Source organism: Scyliorhinus torazame, chromosome 4, assembly GCF_047496885.1.
Source record: "Scyliorhinus torazame isolate Kashiwa2021f chromosome 4, sScyTor2.1, whole genome shotgun sequence".
NCBI lineage: Eukaryota > Metazoa > Chordata > Chondrichthyes > Carcharhiniformes > Scyliorhinidae > Scyliorhinus > Scyliorhinus torazame.
Genome location: NC_092710.1, coordinates 308,807,037 through 308,830,905, shown reverse-complemented (window position 1 = coordinate 308,830,905; position 23,869 = coordinate 308,807,037). Strand labels below are relative to the sequence as shown.

Below are 23,869 nucleotides of genomic sequence, written 5' to 3'. Positions count from 1 at the left end.
AAGGAGTAAAAGCAACAGGGTTGTTGTGATGGGAGACTTTAACTTCTCCAATATTGACTGGGACTCACTTAGTGCTAGGGGCTTTGACGGGGCAGAGTTTGTAAGGAGCATACAGGAGGGCTCTTAAAACAATATGTAGATAGTCCAACTGGGGAAGGGGCTGTACTGGACCTGGTATTGGGGAATGAGCCCGGCCAGGTTGTAGAAGTTTCAGTAGGTGGACATTTCGGGAACAGTGACCACAATTCAGTAAGTTTTAAAGTGCTGGTGGACAACGATAAGAGTGGTCCTAGGGTGAATGTGCTAAATTGGGGGAAGGCTAATTATAACAATATTAGACGGGAACTGAAGAACATAGATTGGGGGCGGATGTTTGAGGGTAAATCAACATCTGACATGTGGGAGGCTTTCAAATGTCAGGTGAAAGGAATTCAGGACTGGCATGTTCCTGTGAGGAAGAAGGATAAATATGGTAAATTTTAGGAACCTTGGATAACGAGAAATCGTGCAGGCCTCGTCAAAAAGAAAAAGGAGGCATTTGTCAGGGCTAGAAGGCTGGGAACATACAAAGCCTGTGTGGAATATAAGGAAAGTAGGAAGGAACTTAAGCAAGGAGTCAGGAGGGCTAAAAGGGGTCACGAAAAGTCATTGGCAAATAGGGTTAAGGAAAATCCCAAGGCTTTTACACATACATAAAAAGCACGAGGGTAGCCAGGGAATGGGTTGGCCCACTGAAGGACAGGGGAGGGAATCTATGTGTGGAGCCAGCGGAAATGGGTGAGGGTACTAAATGAATACTTTGCATCAGTATTCACCAAAGAGGAGGAATTGGTGAATGTTGAGCCTGGAGAAGGGTGTGTAGATAGCCAGGGTCACATTGAGATCCAAAAAGACAAGGTGTTGGGCGTCTTGAAAAATATTAAGGTGGATAAGTCCCCAGGGCCTGATGGGATCTACCCCAGAATACTGAAGGATGCAAGAGAGGAAATTGCTGAGGCCTTGACAGAAATCTTTGGATCCTCACTGTCTTCAGGTGATGTCCCAGAGGACTGGAGAAGAGCCAGTGTTGTTCCTTTGTTTAAGAGGGTATCAAGGAGAATCCAGGGAACTACAGGCCGGTGAGCCTTACGTCAGTGGTAGGGAAATTACTGGAGAGATTTCTTCGAGACAGGATCTAGTCCCATTTAGACACAAGTGGACGTATTCGCGAGAGGCAGCACGGTTTTGTGAAAGGGAGGTCGGGTCCCACTAACTTGATAAGAGTTTTTCGAGGAGGTCACAAAGATGATTGATGCAGGCAGGGCAGTGGAGATTGTCTATATGGACTTCAGTAAGGCCTTTGACAAGGTCCTTCATGGCAGACTGGTACAAAAGGTGAAGTCACACGGGATCAGAGGTGAGCTGGCAAGATGGATCCAGAACTGGCTAGATCATAGAAGGCAAAGAGTAGCAATGGAAGGGTGCTTTTCTAATTGGAGGGTTGTGACTAGTGGTATTCTGCAGGGTTCAGTGCTGGGACCTTTGCTGTTTGTAGTATATCTAAATGATTTGGAGGAAAATGTAACTGGTCTGATTAGTTAGTTTGCGGACGACACAGAGGTTGGTGGAATGAGGACTGTCATAGAATATAGCTGGATTTAGATCGTTTGGAGACTTGGGCGGAGAAGTGGCAGATGGAGTTTAATCCGGCCAAATGTGCGGTAATGCACTTTGGAAGGTCTAATACAGGTAGGGAATATACAGTGAATGGTAGAACCCACAAAAGTATTGACAGTCAGAGAGATCTAGGTGTACAGGTCCACAGGTCACTGAAAGGGATAACAAAGGTGGAGAAGGTAGTCAAGAAGGCATACAACAAGCTTGCTTTCATTGGCCAAGGCAGTGAGTATAAAAATTGACAAGTCATGTTGCAGCTGTATAGAACCTTAGTTAGGCCACACTTGGAGTATAGTGTTCAATTCTGGTCGCCACACTACCAGAAGGATGTGGAGGCTTTAGAGAGGGTGCAGAAGAGATTTACCAGGCTGTTGCCTGGTATGGAGGGCATTAGCTATGAGGAGCGGTTGAATAAACTCGGTTTGTTCTCACTGGAACGAAGGAGATTGAGGGGCAACAAAATTATGAAGGGTCTAGACAGGGTGGATAGTCAGAGACTTTTTTCCAGGGTAGAGGGGTCAATTACTAGGGGCATAGGTTTAAGGTGTGAGGGGCAAGGTTTAGAGGAGATGTACGAGGTAAGTTTTTTACACAGAGGGTAGTGGGTGCCTGGAACTCGCTACCGGAGGAGGTGGTGGAAGCAGGGACGATAGTGACGTTTAAGGGGCATCTTGACAAATACATGAATGGGATGGAAATAAAGGGATTTGGACCCCGGAAGTGTAGAAGATTTTAGTTTAGGTGGGCAGCATGGTCGGCGCAGGCTTGGAGGGCCGAAGGGCCTGTTCCTGTGCTCTATTTTTCTTTGTTCTTTGTTCACCCGGGGGAAGCCCACGTAGACATGGGGAGAGCATGCAGATTCTTCACAGACAGTGACCCAAGCTGGGTATCGAACCTGGGACCCTGAAGCTGTTCTTATTAGAAAGACAGAGGTCGAAGGGTGAACTGATAAAGGTTTACAAAATTATGAGGAGCATGGATGGGCAGGCATTCTTTCCCAAGGTGGAGGGGTCAGTCACCAGGCGGCAAAGTTTAGAGGAGATGTGTGAGGCAGGTTCTTTATGCAAAAGGCGGTGAGTGCCTGCAATGTGTTGCCAGGGGAGGTTGTGGTAGCAGATACATTAACAGTGTTCAAAAGGTATCTTGACAAACACATGGTGCGGGATTCTCTGACCCCCGCCGGGTGGGAGAATTCCACCCCGCCGTCCTCCCAATTCTCCCGCTCCCACCAAACCAGGGTGACGTGAGTCGCGCCGCCCGCCTCCGAGAATGGCGGGGTCCAGCGCGACTCAATGGGCCCCAGGGCTGTCCGGATTCTCCGGCCCCAGATGGGCCGAAGTCCCGCCCGTTCTATGCCGATCCTGCCGGCGTAAATTGGAGTTGGTCCCTTACCGGCAGGACCTGGCGGCGTGGGCGGGCTCCGGGGTTCATGGGGGGTCGCAGGGGGATCTGGCCCAGGCAGGTGCCCCCACGGTGGTCTGGCCCACGGTCGAAGCCCACCGATCCGCAGGTGGGCCTGTGCCGTGGGGGCCCTCTATTCCTTCCGCACCGGAGGCCATGGTCATCCGCCATTCCCGGTGCGGAAGTGGCTCCATGAGCGCATGCGCGGGGATGAGGCCCTTCGGTTGCCGCAGCCCACTCCGTGAACTACACTGGCCATATTACCCGGAGGCTTTCCAACCACTTGATTTCAGTTATTACCTTTACAAGCAATGAGTATGAGACTGGCCGTGCCCTAAAATATTTTGGTAAGGCATTGGGATCCACATAAATCTTGGCCGTTGCTCCCTTTATTTTACCGAGGTCCTGTTGGAATACTTTGAGGTATTTGCCAATAACCTTGTACAATCCATCGATCCCTAATTAAAACAATTCCAGCTAGTCCAGTCAGATCGTCTGAAGCCAATTCCCTGCCCATGAGACTAGGCCGTGATCCTCGCACGACTGAGTGGGAGTCGGGCCAACAGTTGTCCATGAGCTCCCAGGGCTATCATAGTAACCTACAGTGCAGAAGGAGGCTATTCACCCCATCAAATCTGCTCCAAACCTAAGAGCACCCTACCTAGGCCCATTCCCCCACCCTATCCCTGTAGCCCCACCTAACCTTTGGACACTAAGGACAATTTAGCATGGCCAATCCAACTAACCTGCACAGCTTTGGACTGTGGGAGGAAACCAGAGCACCCGGTTGCTGTTGCAAGAACTGGTTGGAGGCTGGGAATTCTGTGAAAGGTAAAACTCACCACCTGATTCCTGTCCACCATCTACAATATAGAAGTCAAGTGTGTGATGGAATACTCTCCACTTGCCTGAATGAGTGCAGCTCCAACAAGTCTCAAGAAGCTCAACACCATTCAGGACAAAGCAGCCTATCCACCACCCCCAACATCCACTCCCTCGACCACCAAAGCACCGGGGAAATAGTGTATTACCTTCTGCAAAGTACACTACAGAAACTCATCAAGCCTCCTCATTCCAAAGCTGCGACCTCTAAAACGGCAGCTTCTATCATTTTGCGAATGACTAAGAGTAGACGAATAGGGTGGTATTTTGCCGGGGTGGATGTTTCCTGTTCTTTGGGCATTGGTCCACTTTGTTGGGTAGAGGCTGGGATTGGAACAAGTTGGCTATTGGCGCGTCTAGTTTTCAGCATTGCAGCAGGCTATTTTTCAGGGACAACAGCCTTCGCAGTATCCAGTGCCTTGAGCTGTTTCTTGATGTCATGGGAGAGTACCTTTAAGAAATGGATGTGTAAGCAATGTACCTTTAAGAAAACAGTGATGTCAGAGAGTGGGTGGAGCTCAGCTCAGTTCAGCCATTTTGAAGTTTCAGTTTGGAAAAGTGCCTGGCTGGTTTTGCCGAGAGCAGCTAAAAAGTGCCTGGCTGGTTTTCCTGAGAGCAGTTTAAAAGTGCCTGGCTGTTTTGCTGTGAGCTGATTAAAAGGAGAAAGCCAGTTTGAGACAGCAGCTTAAGAAGTTCTGGTTTGCTGTGAGTTGATTGAAGGGAGAAAGCCAGTTTGAAAAAGCAGCTTGTGTGTGTCTGTGTGTTACTGTTTTGAAGGTTTGAAGCCTTTTGGATGTTTGAAGGAACATTTTGAGGGATTATTTAGTGGTGTATTATTTTCAGGGTTATCTTTCAAGTAATGGGTGTTAAGGGATCCAGTGTTTATTTAAAAGGTTAAGTTGAGTTCATAGAATAAACATTGTTTTGTGTTTAAAAACCCACGTGTCCATAATTGTAATCCCACACCTGGAGAACAAGCCGTGTGCTTCAAAAGCAACAATCCATTTAAGGGGGATGTTGGTCGAACTCCATGATACATTTTGGGATTCTGAAAACGCCTCGCACATAACAATTGGGGGCTCGAGGGGGATAAAAGTCTATCTATTGGATTGGCTTTTGTGAACTTAAAGACAGTGAAGGATTATTGTTTTTCCGGTGTGGTATTTTAGTTTAAGTCGGGAGAGCGTTGTGAACAATGGCCTTTCGGAGGCTCAAAGGTTTTTGGGGTTGGACGCGATAACATGTGATACCTTATGGACAGAGACTCAAGACAGACTGTCAGGTTTGGCAAGAGCATTGCAGTTAACACTGCCTAGCAAAATACAAAAAGATGAGGTACTTAACACGGTATCTGCGCATTTAAGTTTGCCTGTGATACATTCTGACTCGTTAGATATGGCAAATTCCAGTTGCAGATTAAGCAATTTGAACATGAAAAACAATTAAAGCAACTTGAACTTGAAAACGAATTAAAGCGGCTTGAATATGCAATGAAAGAAAAAGAAAGAGATAGAGGTAGAGAGGAAAAAGAAAAGGAGAGAGAAGAAAGAAACAAAGAATGAGATAGAGAGGAAAGGGAAAAAGAGAGAGTTTGAACTTCGGAAAATGGCTCTGAAACATGAAAATCAGTTGAAATTGGCAGACGCAAAGGGACACGGACAGTTGGAGGAGATGGATGAGGATAATGAGACAGAGCGTCATAGTCGAAGACATGGTGGGGATCTATTTAAATATGCCCAAGCATTGCCAAGGTTTGACGAGAAGGAGGTAGAAGCCTTTTTCATTTCATTTGAAAAGGGAGCTAAACAAATGCAATGGCCACAGGACATGTGGGTATTACTGGTAGGTAGGGCTAGTGAAGTGTTTGCATCATTACCGGAGGAGGTATCTGGAACGTATGAGGAGGTGAAGAAATCCATCTTAAGTGCTTATGAGCTAGTGCCTGAAGCTTACAGACAAAGGTTTAGAAATTTAAGGAAAGAATTTGGTCAAACATACATGGAGTTTGAAAGGCTCAAACAGAGTAATTTTGATAGGTGGATAAGGGCTTTGAAAATAGACCAAACATATGAAGCTCTCAGAGAAATTATACTTGTGGAGGAGTTTAAAAATTAAATTCATGATGGAGTGAGAACTCATGTGGAAGAAGAGGGTTAAAACTGTGAGATTAGCAGCGGAAATTATCATAGAATTTACAGTGCAGAAGGAGGCCATTCGGCCCATCGAGTCTGCACCGGCTCTTGGAAAGAGCACCCTACCCAAGGTCAACACCTCCACCCTATCCCCATAACCCAGTAACCCCACCTAACACTAAGGGCAATTTTGGACACGAAGGGCAATTTATCATGGCCAATCCACCTAACCTGCACATCTTTGGACTGTGGGAGGAAACCGGAGCACCCGGAGGAAACCCACGCACACATGGGGAGGACGTGCAGACTCCGCACAGACAGTGACCCAAGCCGGAATCGAACCTGGGACCCTGAAGCTGTGAAGCAATTGTGCTAACCACAAGGCTACCGTGCTGCCCCTGTGGTAGATGGCAGATGGTTATGAATTAGTTCATAAATCAAAGCTTGGTTTCCGACATCAGTTTCAGCCTGTGAGGGATTGAAACTGGGGACATGAGATATACTCAAGTGGTAAAGGTAAAGGTGATCTGATGGGAGACAATAAAGAGAGTGTACCTCAGATTAAAAAAGAAATCCAGGAGGGTGGAAAAGAAATGAAAAGTTTCAAATGTTTTTACTGTAATAAACTAGGCCAAGTAAAGTCACAGTGTTGGTGGTTGAAGAAAAGCACTGAAAAGGCTGATGTGGTAAAACAGTACGAAGTCTTACAACACCAGGTTAAAGTCCAACAGGTTTGTTTCGATGTCACTAGCTTTCGGAGCGCTGCTCCTTCCTCAGGTGAATGAAGAGGTCTGTTCCTTCATTCACCTGAGGAAGGAGCAGCGCTCCGAAAGCTAGTGACATCGAAACAAACCTGTTGGACTTTAACCTGGTGTTGTAAGACTTCGTACTGTGCTCACCCCAGTCCAACGCCGGCATCTCCACATCGTGGTTAAACAGGATGAGACAGTGGGATTTGTTAGAGTGGTAAAAGAAAGCCCAAGGGAAGCGAAGGAGGTGCAAACGATTCTACAGCCTGTTCAAGAAGTAATTGTTAAGAAGGTGCCAGATGTCTTTAAAGAATTTACTTGTGTGGGTGAAGTTTACTCATGTGTATCAGGAGGAGCAGGTAAAGAAGTCACAATTTTAAGAGATACAGGAGCTAGACAGTCTTTAATGGTAAGAGATGAGGAATTATATAGTTTGGGAAGAATGTTGCCAGAAAAGGTGATGGTGATATGTGGCATTCAGGGTGAGAGGAGTAGTTGTCAAATCCCAAATTTCTTTACCCGTCAGTCTGGCCTCAATAAAAGTCGAGATGGATTTGCAGGTACAGCATTAGTTATTTTATTTAGCTTGCAAGCTTGATTCATTTCACAGAGGCATATGACACATCCAGTCTCCTACACCCCGGAAAGCGAATGAACAAAGCGACAAAGGGATCTCTGCAAATCAATTCAAATGGTATCAAGTTTCACATACACGATTCCCATAGGTCATCCTATACCCCTCCTGACCTAGTCAGACATTCTGATTGGCTCACTTCCAATCCCTTCCTCTGGCCCCTATTACCCAGCATCCTTTTCTCCTCCTTTGGTGGACGCACCTCCTCCTTGCTTTGCCATGCGGTCTGAAATCCTTTGTCTGTGAACTCACCAGAATGAGGCTGGCCTATCTCTACATTACAGTAACTAATATCTCTAAAGTAACTATTTTATATCACATTCGTCATAGTGTTTCATTATATAAGGTAAGGTTGGAAAGTCCAGTGAAGAGTGGTGAAATGGTAGTAGGAGTAATAGATAAACTATCTTGTCCAGGAATACAGTTTATCTTGGGTAATGATTAGCTGGATCACAGGTGGGAGTGATGCCTACTGTGGTTGATAAGCCAGTGGAAAATCAGACAACCGAAGGGTTGAAGGACGAATATCCTGGGATTTTTCCGGATTGTGTAGTAACAAGGTCGCAGAGTCACAAGTTAAGACAAGAGGAGAAATCAAAGAGTGAAGATGAAGTTGAAGTGCAATTATCAGAAACGATTTTTGATCAGATGGTTGAAAAAGAACAAGAACAGGTGGAGGATGAGGCGGATATTTTTAATTCAGGAAAATTGGCGGAGTTACAACAGAAAGATGTAGAAATAAAACGGATATATCAGAAAGCATATAAGGAAGAGGAATCTGAGAGTATACCAGAGTATACCGTAAAGGTGATGTCTTGATGAGAAAATGGACACCTGTACATATGCAGGCGGATGAAAAATGGGCAGAAGTTCATCAAGTAGTATTGCCGGTAGGGTATAGAAAGGAGGTGTTGCGAGTTGCACATGAGGTACCAGTGGGAGGTAATTTGGGAATAAGGAAAACTCAAGCTAAAATCCAGAAACATTTTTATTGGCCTGGACTACATAAAGATGTAGTTAAATTTTGTCAATCATGTCACACATGTCAAGTGATAGGGAAACCTCAAACAGCGATAAAACCAGCGCCCTTAATACCCATTCCAGCATTTGAGGAACCTTTTACGAGGGTCCTAATTGATTGTGCAGGACCGCTTCCTAAAACAAAAAGTGGGAATCAATATCTTTTGACTATAATGGATGTGTCTACTAGGTTTCCAGAGGCCATTCCAGTACATAATATTACAGCTAAAAGGATTGTGGAGGAGTTACTTAAATTCTTTACTAGATATGGACTACCCACAGAAATTCAATCGGATCAAGGATCAAATTTTACTTTAAAGTTATTCAAAGAAATTATGAATAGCTTAGGAATAAAACAATTTAAATCAACTGCATACCATCCAGAATCGCAGGGAGGGTTAGAAAGGTGGCATCAGACATTAAAGACAATGTTGAGGGCGTATTGTCAAGATTATCCAGAGGATTGGGATAAAGGAATCCCATTCGTATTGTTTGCAATTAGGGATGCACCTAATGAGTCTACCAAATTTAGTCCTTTTGAACTAACTTTTGGTCATGAGGTAAGAGGACCACATAAAATGATTAAGGAAAAATTGGTAGGTGAGAAATCAGAAATTACACTATTGGATTACGTGTCAAATTTTAGGGAACGATTAAATAGAGTAGGTGAATTGGCTGGACAACATTTGAAAGTTGCACAAAATGTGATGAAACGGATAGCGGACAAGAAATCCAAAGTTTGTAGTTTTGCCAGTGGGGATAAAGTTGTAGTGTTGTTACCAGTGGCAGGTGAGCCTTTAAAAGCTAGGTTTTGTGGACCGTATCAGATTGAAAGGAAATTAAGTGAGGTGAATTATGTGGTAAAAACACCAGATAGAAGGAAGACTCACCGAGTGTGTCATGTGAATATGCTTAAAAGTTACTTTGAAAGGGAAGGAGAGAAAAAGGAGGAGGTTTTAATGATTCTAACTCAAAGTGACGAACCAAATCCAGATGACTGTAAATTTGACAGACCTCAAATTAAATTGGAAAATGAGGATGTTCTTAAAAATTGGGATAAATTAAGTTACCTTCCAGAGGAAAAGCGAACTGACCTGAAAGAGTTATTGATATCACATGGGCAAGTTTGGAGAGATAAATTGGGAAGTACTAAAATGGCTATACATGATGTAGATGTGGGAAATGCTGTTCCGATCAAACAACATCCATATAGACTTAATCCTTTAAAATTGGCACAGGTTAACAGAGAGATTGAGAGTATGCTGAAGAATGGCATAATTGAAGTGGGTTGCAGCCAATGGAGCTCGCAAATAGTGATGGTACCTAAACCAGACGGTACTCAACGGTTGTGTGTGGACTATAGAAAGGTGAATGCAGTTACAAGAACAGACTCTTACCCTATCCCACATTTGAAGGATTGCATTGAGAACGTGGGACATTCTGCTTTTATTTTCAATTTCCAGACATGGAAAGAACATTTAAAACATTGTATGGTGTTCTTCGATCGACTTCAGGTGGCGGGTTTGGTGATGAACCTAGCCGAAAGTGAATTTGGAGAAGCCCGATTCACTTTCCTATCGGAGTTTCCGATACCCTCAAGACAAAGGGAAATAATGCGATTTCTTAGCATGAGTGGATTTGATCGAACATTTGTGCAAAAGTTTTGTGGCGTGATTACTCCACTGATGGACTTGCTAAAGAAAAGTCAAAAATTTCAAGGGACAGCGGACTTTCAACAGGCATTTAACTGCCTGAAAGCTGTGATCACCAATGCTCCTGTATTGGAGAATTGCAAGGGACTCTGTGGTCAGATTGAACTAAATTATCTGATTCTAAAGAGAAATACCGAGGAGTAGAAGAATGGATGGATCGTGCAAAGACTTTGTTCAAAGAGACTGCCCATCGAGAAGGATTTCGGTTGGAGGAAGAAGAACAAAGAAAAATGGACTATATTGTTATATCTGTTTGCGTGTGTTTTTTTTCAAAACGAAAAGGTATATTTACTGTGTACATTTCTTAGTGGATGGTGCAAAAGTGAAAAATGAAACCATCTTGAAGTTAATGGTTTATTTTTTTTTCTTGGGGGGAGGTGTCATGTGAGAGTACCTTTAAGAAATGGATGTGTAAGCAACATACCTTTAAGAAAACAGTGATGTCAGAGAGTGGGTGGAGCTCAGCTCAGTTCAGCCATTTTGAAGTTTCAGTTTGGAAAAGTGCCTGGCTGGTTGTGCTGAGAGCAACTAAAAGGTGCCTGGCTGGTTTTCCTGAGAGCAGTTTAAAAGTGCCTGGCTGTTTTGCTGTGAGCTGATTAAAAGGAGCAAGCCAGTTTGAGACAGCAGCTTGAGAAGTTCTGGTTTGCTGTGAGTTGCTTGAAGGGAGAAAGCCAGTTTGAAAAAGCAGCTTGTGTGTGTCTGTGTGTTTCCAGAGAGCTGCAGGAAGGAAAGCAAGGTGCTGGAGCTGAAGTCAACCAAGTTGATATAACTTTGCCACTCAACAGAAAATATATATATTAACTGTGACTGGTGTGTTACTGTTTTGAAGGTTTGAAACCTTTTGGATGTTTGATGGAACATTTTGAGGGATTATTTAGTGGTCTATTATTTTCAGGGTTATCTTTGAAGTAAGGGGTGTTAGGGGATCCAATGTTTATTTAAAAGGTTAAATTGAGTTCATAGAATAAACATTGTTTTGTATTTAAAAACCCACGTGTCCATAATTGTAATCCCACACCTGGAGAACAAGCCGCGTGCTTCAAAAGCAACAATCCATTAAAGGGAGAGGTTTGTTGAACTCCATGATACATTTTGGGGTTCTGAAAATGCCTCGCACATAATACTTGACATCACATGCAGTAAATGAAATTGGATTTGAGAGGAGGCAGAGATAGATCATCCACTCGGCACATCTTGCTGAAAATGGTTGCAAATGCTTCAACCTTATCCTTTGCACAGAAATGCTGGGCTCCCCCAACATTGAGGATGGGGGTGTTTGTAGAACCTCCTTCTCAACTGAGTTTAATTGTCCACCATCATTCATGACCGGATGTGGTGGGAATGTAGAACTTACATCTGATCCGTTGGTTTGTGGATCACTTAGCTCTGTCGCATGCTGCTTACTTTGAGGAAGTAACAAGGAAGTTAGACAAAGGAGAGCCAATGAACTCGATTTATTTAGATTTCCAGAAGACCTTTGACAAGGTGCCGCATAGGAGACTGTTAAATAAGTTAAGAGCCCATGGTGTTAAGGGTAAGATCCTGGCATGGATAGAGGATTGGCTGACTGGCAAAAATAAGAGAGTGGGGATAAAGGGGTCTTTTTCAGGATGGCAGTCGTGACTAGTGGTGTGCCTCGGGGATCGGTGCTGGGACCACAACCTTTCACAATATAATTAACAATCTGGAAGAAGGAACTGAAGGCACTGTTGCTAAGTTTGCAGATTATACAAAGATTATGGGTGGGATTCTCCGACCCCCCGCCGGGTTGGAGAATCGCTGGGGGCTAGCGTGAATCCCGCCCCCATCGGTTGCCGAATTCTCCGGCACCTGATATTCGGCGGGAATCGCGCCGCGCCGGTTGGCAGCCTCCCCCCCCCCGGCGATTCTCCGGCCCGGATGGGCCCAAGTCCCGCTGCTAGAATGCCTGTCCTGTCGGCGTGGATTAAACCACCTCTCTTACCGGCGGGACAAGGCGGCGCGGGCGGGCTCCGGGGTCTTGGGGGGGGCGCGGGGCGATCTGGCCCCGGGGTTGCCCCCACGGTGGCCTGTCCTGCGATCGGGGCCCACCGATCCGCAGGCGGGCCTGTGCCGTGGGGGCACTCTTTTCCTTCCGCCTTCGCCACGGTCTCCACCATGGCGGAGGCGGAAGAGACCCCCTCCACTGCGCATGCGCGGGGATGCCGTGAGCGGCCGCTGACGCTCTCGTGCATGCGCCGCCCGGCAAAGTCATTTCCGTGCCAGCTGGCGGGGCACCAAAGACCTTTCCCGCCAGCTGGCGGGGCGGAAATCAGTCCGGCGCGGGCCTAGCCCCTCAAGGTTAGTGCTCGGACGCTCAAGATGCGGAGGATTCCGCACCTTTGGGGCGGCGTGATGCCAAACTGATTCGCGCCGTTTTTGACGCCGGTCGGCGGACATCGTGCCGATTGCGGAGAATTCCGCCCCTGTAGAGGGACAGGTAGTATCGAGGAAGCACTTGGACAGGCTGGGAGAGTGGGCAAAGAAGTGGTAGATGGAATACAATGTGGAAAAGTGTGAGGTTATGCATTTTGGAAGGCGAAATGGAGGCATATACTATTTTCTAAGTCGGGATATGCTTAGGAAGTCAAGCACAAAGGGATTTTGGAGTCCTTGTTCACGATTCTCTTAAGGTTAATGTGCAGGTTCAGTCAGCAGTTAGGAAGGCAAATGCAATGTTAGCATTCATGTCGAGAGGGCTAAGAGTACAAGACCAAAGATAAGGCTATATAAGGCTCTGGTCAGACCCCATTTGCAGTATTGTGAGCAGTTTTGGGCCCTGCATCTAAGGAAGGATGTGCTGACCTTGGAAAGGGTCCAGAGGAGTTTCACAAGAAGGATCCCTGGAATGAAGAGCTTGCCGTATGAGAAACGGGTGAGGACTCTGGGTCTGTACTCGTTGGAGTTCAGATGGATGAGGAGGGAACTTATTTTAACTTACAGGATACTGCGACATCTGGATAGAGTGGCCGTGGAGAGGGTGTTTCCACTTGTAGAAAAAACTGGAAGCAGAGGACACAATCTCAGCATAAAGGGACAATCCTTCAAAACAGAAACGAGGAGGGATTTCTTCAGCCAGAGGGTGGTGAATCTGTGGAACTCTTTGTCACAGAAGGCTGTGGAGGCAAAATCACTGAGTATCTTTGAGACCAAGATAGATAGGTTCTTGATTAACAGGTCGATAAGGGGTTATGGGGAGAAGGCAGGAGAATGGGGATCAAATAAATATCAGCCATGATTGAATGGCGGAGCAGACTCAATGGGCCAAATGGCCTAACTCTGCTCCTATGTCTGATGGTCATATGCTGTTTATGACACAAATACTCCTTTGCTGTAGGCCGGTTTAGCTCACTTGACCAGGCAGCTGGTTCATGATGCAGAGCAAGGCCAGCAGCATGGATTCAATTCCCGTACTGGCTGAGGTAATTCATGAAGCCCTGACCTTCTCAACCTTGCCCCTTACCTGAGATGCGGTTATCCTCAGGTTAAATTACCACCAGTCAGCTCTCCTCCTCAAAAGGGGAAAGCAGTCTATGGTTATCTGGGACTATGGCAACATCATTTACTTACTAGTCCTGTGTTGTAGTTTCACCATGTTGGATCAGCCTGAAGATGGTTGCAATAGTCCTTTTATTTGCACTGCTTTACTGGGCTTCTCCATCGTTGAGGATTTGTGGGAGCCTCCTTCCAACTGAGAGAATTCAGCTAGCTGGTCCCAGCTCCACTTTGCATTGGAAAACTGAACCTTTAAAGCCAAGCACTGTCACTACAACTTGCAACAGAAACACTATTATTCCGTTCAGATTTCATTGTCAAATTTACCATCTTAAAATGATTTGAGAATAATGTACAGAAGATTAAATGGATAATATTGGGTATCTGAAAGATTCTCTTCCTGCACTTAGAGACATATAATGCAAATGAAACATATGCTTTTATCTGCTGTTGAAGCTAGTTATTCAAGGAGCTGGTTACTAGCCTATCACTAGAGCTTGAAGCGTACCACCCAGTATCAAGAATGCCTGACCAGAAGACTCAAAACCAGGGACTCTTAGTGCCTGCCACAGGTGTATTACCATATTATGAACACGCTTTTCATGGCCATCAAGTCCTGAAGTGGGACTAGAACCTGGGTCATTTGACTAAGTGGAGTACATTGCTTTGAATTATTCAGGTAACATCGAAAACAATAAGAAGTTTCTCGTTACCTCTGAGTCATAGATTTCATCGCTGTGAAGTCATTCTCGTTCTTTTTATCAGATATATTTTGAGCTCTATTTTGGGTACGTTATTGCTGACATTTGCTGACATTAATGGATGCTGCAGCCTATAGCACCCGGATTGAGGAATTCATTACTCTGAGTAACCACTGCGGATTACTTCAGTGAAATTCAATCGCATATTACCAGAAAATAATATTGCTTGTACTTGCTATACTTGTAAAAATAACAATATGATTATAAATTATTGAATAATAATTGTAATAAAGGAAATGATAGTTTGTGATGAAATGTAGACTCGGTATCACTGGAGGAGGACTATGCCATGCCTTTTATGGGATACAACTAACGTGTTTTCTATTTGTTTTGTCAAACATTAAGTTGATAACTTCCAGCCCCACTTCAGCAGAGAAGACTTTCCAATAGGTTAAAATCATAGGTGATAATATGAGTGTGGACTTGGTAATACCTGAATACTGTATGACAGATGAGAGTGGGGAATATTTGACCTGTGTGGTACCCTTCTGGAAATGTTCGGTGGATTCTCTGGGTCCGTTAGCTGGCAGTGGGCTTGGCGGTGGCATGTTGAATTGGGCGTCGGGCAAGAAATAGGTTTCACGTCAGACGCCAAACACGTTGCGAGTCACAAATACTGCGCGATCATTCTGAGCAGCTAATCTTGCCCAGCTAGACAACAGCTCCACCTCCCTATTTGTCTTTCAAAGCGTCAAGAATGCAAACCTACCATAACCATGGCAGCTTGTAACAGATGTGAAACATGGAACCTCCAGCATCCAACGGTAGCTGCTTCTGAAACAGAGCACCTTTTAAACTTAGCCCACCACGAGCCTAGTCATCCCACCCAAACTGTCCAGCCGGCGGTATGACAGCAGGCTTTACTCACCCACCGGAAGCCTACTCACATGGGAGAAGGGAGAAGGGCTGCCCGACATTCACAGGCTGAATAGCCTCCTTCTGCACTGTAGGTTTCTATGATAACCCTGGGCGCTCATGGAACAGGTTTCACGCCCAGACCCAGTGAGAAAATTCAAATACCTCATTAAAACTAATTTTAATATCATTATTGAGCTGGAAGCCCGATTTACCTGCCGCCTGGGATGCTCCAGCCAGGGTTCCCATTGGCATAAATTTGTGCAAGTCCTGAGAAACGGAGGCCTGGTAGCTTGAGCTCTGAGGGGCGGAAAGACCGTCAGTTTTCTCCCTATAATTGCCTCCAGAATGCCGAAGGGGTCCTTCAGGGGAGCTTGGGCTGGATATGAGGGTCTCAGTTCGGGGGGGTATTCCTGGGAAGAGAGCCGTTTGGCTGGTCTTCCATCTGCAGCCTTTAAACTGTCTGTCAGCATGTCAAAATGAAAGATCTCTGAGAATAAAGTGAAGGTCTTCCCATCTACAGCCTTAAAAACTTTACAGGGTAAAATGAAAGATCTGTGAGATGACAGTAAAAGTTTACATTTTAATGTTGTGGAAACCTTTGAAGTGTTTTTTCACCGTCAATTTGATTGCCTTTTAAATTTTTCATGTCTGTGTGCATACCTTGGAGCCTAAAAGCTTTGAACCGCAGTGTTTACATTCAGTTTCACGGACCATTGCCGTTTAAAAGCCTCTTGATTGACAGGTCCAGGCAGTTTTAAGGAAGGATTACCGTAATTTATTTATACATCTCTACAGGGATCTATTAACTCTGAAGTACTTCCACTTTTGAGCAACTGTTTTTTCTAAACACAGTTTTTAAAAAAGAGGCCATGTCTTTGTTCTGAAGAGCTCCCTAGAAAGACCAGATGCTCTGTCTGTGTGCTGCCCCCACACCTGAGCCCCTCCAGCCCAACCTAAGCCCTATGACCCTCACTTACCCTGAAGGACCCCAACCCCTGAAACGCTGGAGACAAGTGTAGGGAGGGTACTCACCCCCTTACGCCCCCTCCCCCAGCAGAGTGCAAGGTGCCAGGTTGGCACTGACAAGGGCAGGGCCTGAACAGAGGGAATAAGGGGGTCCTTGGCAGTGATTTGGGGGAGTCGGGGGGGCCTTGCCATCAATTTGGTTGGGGGGATGGATTAGGGGCTGCAACAGTATTCAGAGATTGAGACTAGCACCTGAAAAGCGGGACCTGTCAGCGGGTTTAGTCCCTGCCCCACTCGGCCAACTTAAAGCCTGATTCTGGGGGGACAAAATTCTAAGTGCCATTGGATGGCATGTTAGCGTTGCTCATAGTGCCAGCGGAAACCATTCCGGTTTTCCTGCTGATGGGAGGATTTAGTCTGCAAATAGAGAATTATGCCGCTATGTCGGGAGGATCTCATGTTATTGGTCATAAATGTTTCCTATTATATTTTTTCAGCCTATTTCTCTAATCACATGAAGTTGTTGACGTATTGCTATTACTGATCATTACTGATCATCCTCTGTTCCCCAACCAATGCTCATTCCTCACATGTAAACATAATCAATATAATCAGGCTTTCACCCTTAGCAGCATCACCGCCTTCCTATTCCTGTCCCTCACACAGAATTTACTCGCACACCCAACAGACATCTTTGCATTGTGATCCACTGTTCGTCGGTGGTGGAGGGATTGAATGTTTGTGGAAGGGGGAGCAATCAAGCCGGCTGCTTTGTCCTGGATGGTGTTGAGCTTCTTGAGTGTTGTTGGAGCTGCACTCATCCAGGCAAGTGGAGAGTATTCCATTACACTCCTGACTTGTGCCTTGTAGGTGATGGACAGGCTTTGGGGATCAGGAGGTGAGTGAGTCGCCGTAGGACTCCTAGCCTTTGACCTGCCCTGGTAGCCACAGTATTAATGTGGCTAGTCCAGTTCAGTTTTTAAATATTCGTTCAGGGGATGTGTTGTTCATTTGTTTCCCATCCCTAATTGCCCTAAGGGGGCAGTTAAGTGTCAACCACATTTCTGTGGATCTGGAGTCACATGTAGCCCAGACCAGGCAAGGCGACAGATTCCCTTCCCTAAAGGACATAAGTGAACCAGATGGATTGTTATGACCATCAACAATGGTTTCATGGTTATCATTAGACTTTTAACTCCAGATTTTTATTTTATTCAAATTTCACTATCTGCTGTGGTGGGATTTGAACCGGGGTCCTCGGAGCATTACCCTGGGTCTCTGGATTATTCATCCAGTGACATTACCACTGCACCACTGCCTCCCTTAATCTGATCAATGGTAACCCCCAGGATGTGATGAAACAGCCCTGAACATATTTAATCACGGTTGGCAGCCCGACTGCTGAGGCCTCTACCCATACTCCTTCCCGCCCGAGGCCTGAGCAGGCTCACTTTCCAGGTTTACCCCCTGCTCCTGAATGCCTTCCCCCAGCCTGGAAATTGAAGATGGGTGGGAAACAGTGGTCATTCATTAGTCACATCAGGGCCCGATCGGGACTAGGACAGATGGGCTGGCCAGGATCTCGCCCCTCCAACTGTAAAATTGGGGAAAGGTTGGGGCGGGTGGCAGGCTAGTGCCCCCCCCCCCCACACACACACACACACACACACACACACCACACACTCATCTGCAAACCTGCCAGTATGGGGGATGTAAAATTCTGCTCTTAACCTTTGATAAACCAGTGCAATCAGACATTAAACCAGAGCGCAATTGTTTCTTTCCTCCTTTCCATTAAAGAGTATTCCTTGATGTATTTAAGGTTAGTAACCTGGTGCAGTTTTATTATCACAGCTGAAAATGTTTTAGCAGCAAAAATAAAAGGTAGAAAATTGGAGAATGCCTACAGCAGGAAACAAGCTCACAGCGAATAAGCAGCCAGTTTTTCACTGCGTCCGATCTTCTTTCCTCTGAAGTTCACAGAACTTTCTTTCTTTTGAGCATAAGCAACTAACAACTTTAAAACGACATCAATCTGCTGCATTGACAACTGCAGCAATAATCTTTTGAATCATTTTGTATGAGCTCCCTAATTGTTGAAATAACATTCAAAAGTGTTTCTTGTTTGAGGATTTGCTATGTCACAAACATTTTAAGACTTACTTCCCTGATGTTTACATAGACACAATTGCTGGATTGTGGCAACAAAGAGGACAGCAGGATGATTTGTCCCAATCTCAGACAAAGGTTATCAGGGTCGTTATAGTGCACCTATTACCTTCCCAAATGTGATCCGTTTTCTTGGTCCCCATTCATTTTTAACACATACCTGAGAAATGCTGTAGTAAGTCAGTCTGCTATGGAAGTAATTCATTTTATGGAGGACAGTTGATAGAGATTTGTATACCCAGCAGATTTGAATTGATATCAATTGCTTCAGGTAAACTTCATTTAACCTGGCTGCCACCAGATTTATTTGTATCTTTAGCATTGAATGGGCTACATCCATATGGAGTTTCTCTGAAGCTTAATGTCAGCACAATTTAAAAACAATGCATCTAAGTCACCCTGTAAATAAACATTCATTTTTAACCAGTGCCTCCTTGGTAATGCAGAATATAGAGCTTAGTTACTACGCCACAACATCTCTGTATAACATGTACATTAGGGCTTAATCTCCCTCTGGGCCCCAAGAAAACCCAACCTGCAAACTTCTGAGCTCTCAAACTGCATATCCGATGCAGGTGAAATGTCATTTTTCTCTTTTCACACTGCACCGGGTTCATAGTGCAGTTTGTGAACTACGCTGGAGTGCATGAAGAGTGTGAGTGCAGAGGCAGGCCGGTTAGAAGGTCCACCTCGGTTCTCCCTCAATGTCCCAGATCTGTCATGTGAGAGTACCTTTGAGAAATGGGTGTTTATAAATGGGTGTGTATATAATTATCTGTAGTGAGAGCACCTTTAAGAAATGGGTGTTTATTACTACAGTGATGTCAGAGAGTGGGTGGAGCTGGGCTGTCTGTCAGCTTTTTACTTTTGTTTTAGGCAGTTTGCTGCAGGGTGTGTTTTAGTTTTGTTTTCAGAGCTGGATAGCTGCAGTCACAGCCAGAAGGTGTATGAATCTCTCTCCGTAATCTAAAGACTGTAAATCGATCCTGGTGATTTAAAACTAATAACAGTAGTGACTTTAACCTGATGTGCTTCTGGTAAAAGATGTTTTAAGTCTTATGGATGTTAAAAGGGTTAGCACAGGGGCTGGTTTAGCACACTCTGCTAAATCGCTGGCTTTTAAAGCAGACCAAGGCAGGCCAGCAGCACGGTTCGATTCCTGTACCAGCCTCCCCGAACAGGCGCCGGAATGTGGCGACTAGGGGCTTTTCACAGTAACTTCATTGAAGCCTACTTGTGACAATAAGTGATTTTCATTTCATTTTCAAAAGGAAAGCTTAAAGGATTACTTAGTGTTGTATACTTTGGGGGTTTGTATTTGAATTAATGGTTGCTAAGATGTTCACTGTATGTTTTAAAAAGGTTAACTTGAGTTCACAGAATAAACACTGTTTTTCTTTAAAATGAAATATTTCTATTTCTGCTGTACCACACCTGTAGAGTGGGCCGTGTGCTCCCCATACCACAATCTATTAAAATTTGTGGGTCAGGTGAACTCCATGATACACTTTGGGGTTCTCTAAACCCTGGCCTATAACAGATCTAAACAGTCTTTAAAGGGCCCGAAGCCTCACCTCTCACTGCCATTCACCCAGTACTTACCCACACCCCTCAGAATGCCAATGACACCCCATTACACCTCTATGCCGTCCATGTATGCTCCATTGCCACTCACCCCACGTGTACAATATGCAGTCCGAGTAATGGAAAATATTTTACCTCGTGCTTGCTCTGGGACTTTGTTCCCATTTGGTTAAATCGCAGCTATAGTAACCTTTTGGGGCACTGGGGTGTTTATCACCGGTTTAGCCCACGCAGAATTATTTTCATCCTTGGGGAGCTGAACTCACTGGCCAGACCAGCTTCTCTGAGATCGGGCCGTGTTTTAAAAGGGTGCCCCAATCTCGAAGTGAGCTTGTGGGTCACCCACACCCCCTACCCATGGGCAATGTCACTACCCCACACACATGGGTATTCCCCCCCCCCCCCCCCCCCCAAGTGATGACACCCTGCTATGGGGTCGCTGAGGCCCCTTCCCCCCCGCATTCAGGCCTTCCCATCCTCCCTTTCAGGCCCCCCACCCTTCACCCCCCCCCCCAACCTTCCAGAGGCCCCTTCATACCAGCCCTGATTACGCACCATTCATACCCACATGGGTATGGTCCCCCCACGGGCCCTGGCCTTTGGAAGTGCCGCCTTGGCACTGGCAACTTGGCAGTGCTCCTGCCAGCTTTGCAGTGCCACCTGGGCACCTTGGCAGTGTCAGGTTGGCATTGCCGGGGGAGGGTGGCAGTTTTCCAGGGGGCCACCCTACACTGCCTACGCCCACCCAGGGACCTCCGATGACCTGGGAGACCTTCCCCCTCCCCCATGTGCCGTTCCGCCTGGTACACATTTGTAATGACCGGTACTGAACAGCGCCCAGTTTGGGAGTCACTGGGGAGGCCATTAGATGCCGAGAGGCCGGTAGGCCCCGCGTGAGTACACTTAGTAGGTTTAAAATGTACTTAGGCGTGTGTAGCGTCACGCCCATTGTGGGCAGATCTTGATCGTTCCGCCTTGCAGAGGTCTGGGTAGATCTCGTGAGGCGTACTGGCTGCAGCAACGCCCGAGAGACGCTTCTCCCAGCATCTACCGGCCATGTCGCTCTCCCATTCTTGAAACTATCATTCATCCTCAGAGGAATGGAATGGTGTTTAAAACCCATTAACAATTGAAACTCAGCCCACTCTCTGAGGAGGAAAGAACAGACAGTGCTCATTTCACTTGCAAAGCAGAATGCCTGTCAATCCCAAGTGAGAAAACCTGAATGTAAGGGAACAGATGGTTAGATTTTTTTTGAAATGTCAAAACCTAATCACCCAGAGCCATTTAAACCACAGCAGAAAAGAAGACAGCACAGACTGATAGGACTTTTCATTTCTACATTGGGAAAAAACACAGTTTGTAGACAAAGCCACAAGGTAGTTAATGTGAGAGTCAATTTACCTTTAAAGGATGGTCCCTATGATGAATCAAGCATTAAAACATATCTACATTATAACACAGCGCCTAATAGTGACATTTGAAGCTGTGGAAACAGGTTGCACTTACCTTTCAGAATGTTCCTGACTCCTCATTTGGATTTCCATTCCATTCACAAACTCTCAAATCTAGCATGCTTTTAATGGGTTTCCGAAACCCAGCACCACCAGACGAAAATAGTGTTCGAGAATAAATCTGATGGTTTTCCCCCCCATTTAGAATGGTGAACTTGACCTCAGTGGGGAAGGGACGGAGGGTGTATTTTGCACATGCGGCATTCCCAATCTACAAAAAGGCCATAGAAAAACGATACAGGGCCAGGAATGGGGAGGAAAGTCTGACTTCATCAAAAAAATCTAAATGTGGTCATTCGTGCAACGAAGCACGCCTCCGCAACCAGACGCGATGAAAATCAGCCCAATATGATAAAACATACAAATCTAGTACTAAATTATTCTTTGTTACATATGTTTCTACTGCCAAATGATTGTAAATAGCAGTGACATCATGTAATGGGCTCTTGATATGATCCCAATGATTAACTTGATTTCCTTATGCGGCTATCAGCAAAATCAGCGTTACCTTTCAAAAACATGGGGGGGTGCGCGTTCTAATTTCAAAGAGCAGGTGGGCAGTTAAAAGTGCTGAAATGGATTGTGTACCATGTTTAACTTAATGCTTTTGGCTGCAGGAGAGAAGTCCCATCGGGAGAGGTGGATTGTCAATTTAATTATCTTACTATCTCAATGACAGCTATTTTAGCATGGGAGTTTCGACAATTGGGGGGAACTGAAGGAATGACAGAGAAAAAATCCATTGCTGCTGAGGCCTCACATCTGTTCCCTTGTCGAAGTGAAAAGTTTCTACTTATAATACTGGAAGTCTTGTGGTGCAGCGGTAGCATCCCTACCTCTTGGTTTGAGTCCCACACTCGGACTTGTTGGTCACAGCAGGAGTGTTCGTGGCTTTGCTTAAAGGACTGATGATCAGACTGGGAATCCTTCCACCAACTCCCTAATATTCCCCAAAGAAGAAAAAAGTGTGATTGAAGAAATGCAAAAAATAAAACACATTGGGTGGGATTTTCTGTGCAACCCACCGTTTGTTTCGCGGAGGTGAAATGAAATGAAATGAAAATTGCTTATTGTCACAAGTAGGCTTCAAACGAAGTTACTGTGAAAGCCCCTAGTCGCCACATTCCGGCGCCAGTTCGGGGAGGCTGGTACAGGAATTGAACCGTGTTGCTGGCCTGCCTTGGTCTGCTTTCAAAGCCAGCGATTTAGCCCAGTGTGCTAAACCAGCCCCATTAGGTGGCCTACCATTGACCAGAAGATCCCACCCTTGTCAACGGCGATGTGTTGGGTGTTCTGGATCCGTGGAACACATACAGGCCACCAACACTTAAAATAGTGCAACACTATTTTATTAAGTTAGAAACTGTTGAACATACTTTCACTGCGGGTTAACACGATGTTAGATTAAACTAAAGACCTATGCCTGTCCGAACCAGTCTATGCACTCAGCACATGGTGAGGACCTGTGCTGTAAGCTGTAAACTCTGTCCTTCTGAGAGGCTGCATCCCGAATGAGCGGGAACTCTGATGCCCCCTGTCTTTATAGTGAGTGTGCTCTAACTGGTGATTGGCTGCGGTGTTGTGTGTGTTGATTGGTCTTGCTGTGTGTCCATCAGTGTGTGTGTATCTGCACCATGATATACTGGTGTATATTGTGACATTCCCCCTTTTATAAAAGAACATATGTGTGTGGCAATAAATAATGTATGGTGAGAATGTCCCTAACTACGTGTGGGGTGCGAAGACATATTTACAGGACTACGTATATGAGAACTAAGCTATTTACATGGGAAGGTGCCTGGTGCAGAGAAGCAGTATGTGTGGTAGTATGCATTAGGGGTCATGTGGGACTGTGAAGCCGTGATGTCATTGGCTGACAGATCCCGGGTCCTGGTTGGCCGTTGACCTCTAGCTCCGCCCTGAAGGCGGAGTATAAGAACCAGGAGTCCTCCCCCGCAGGCAGTCTACTACTGAACTATGGGGGAACAGTCACGCTTAATAAAGCCTCATCGACTTCACTCTATTCGTCTCTCGGAGTCTTTGTGCGCTACAATTTATTAAGCGTGACTAAAGGACTATGGAGCTCAGGATCATCCCGGAATGCCTGAGGATCAGCCCCCACGCAGTGAACGCAGCAGCAGATTTCAAGCACTGGCAGACTTGTTTCGAGGCCTACCTCAGAACGGCCCCCGGCCGGGTCACAGAAGACCAAAAACTACAGGTCCTGCACTCGAGGTTAAGCATGGAGATTTTCTCTCTCATCGAAGACGCAGAGGATTTCCAGACGGCGTTCGCAGCACTAAAAAGTCTCTATGTTC

The 23,869-nt window shown here is 45.7% G+C and overlaps 1 protein-coding gene across 7 annotated transcripts in view; it reads left to right on the top strand.

The window, feature by feature from the left end:
* LOC140411058 (sodium/calcium exchanger 1-like) overlaps positions 1–23,869 on the top strand; it is a 430,006-nt gene that overhangs the window by 356,761 nt on the left and 49,376 nt on the right. The gene's annotated exons all lie outside the window — the stretch shown is intronic.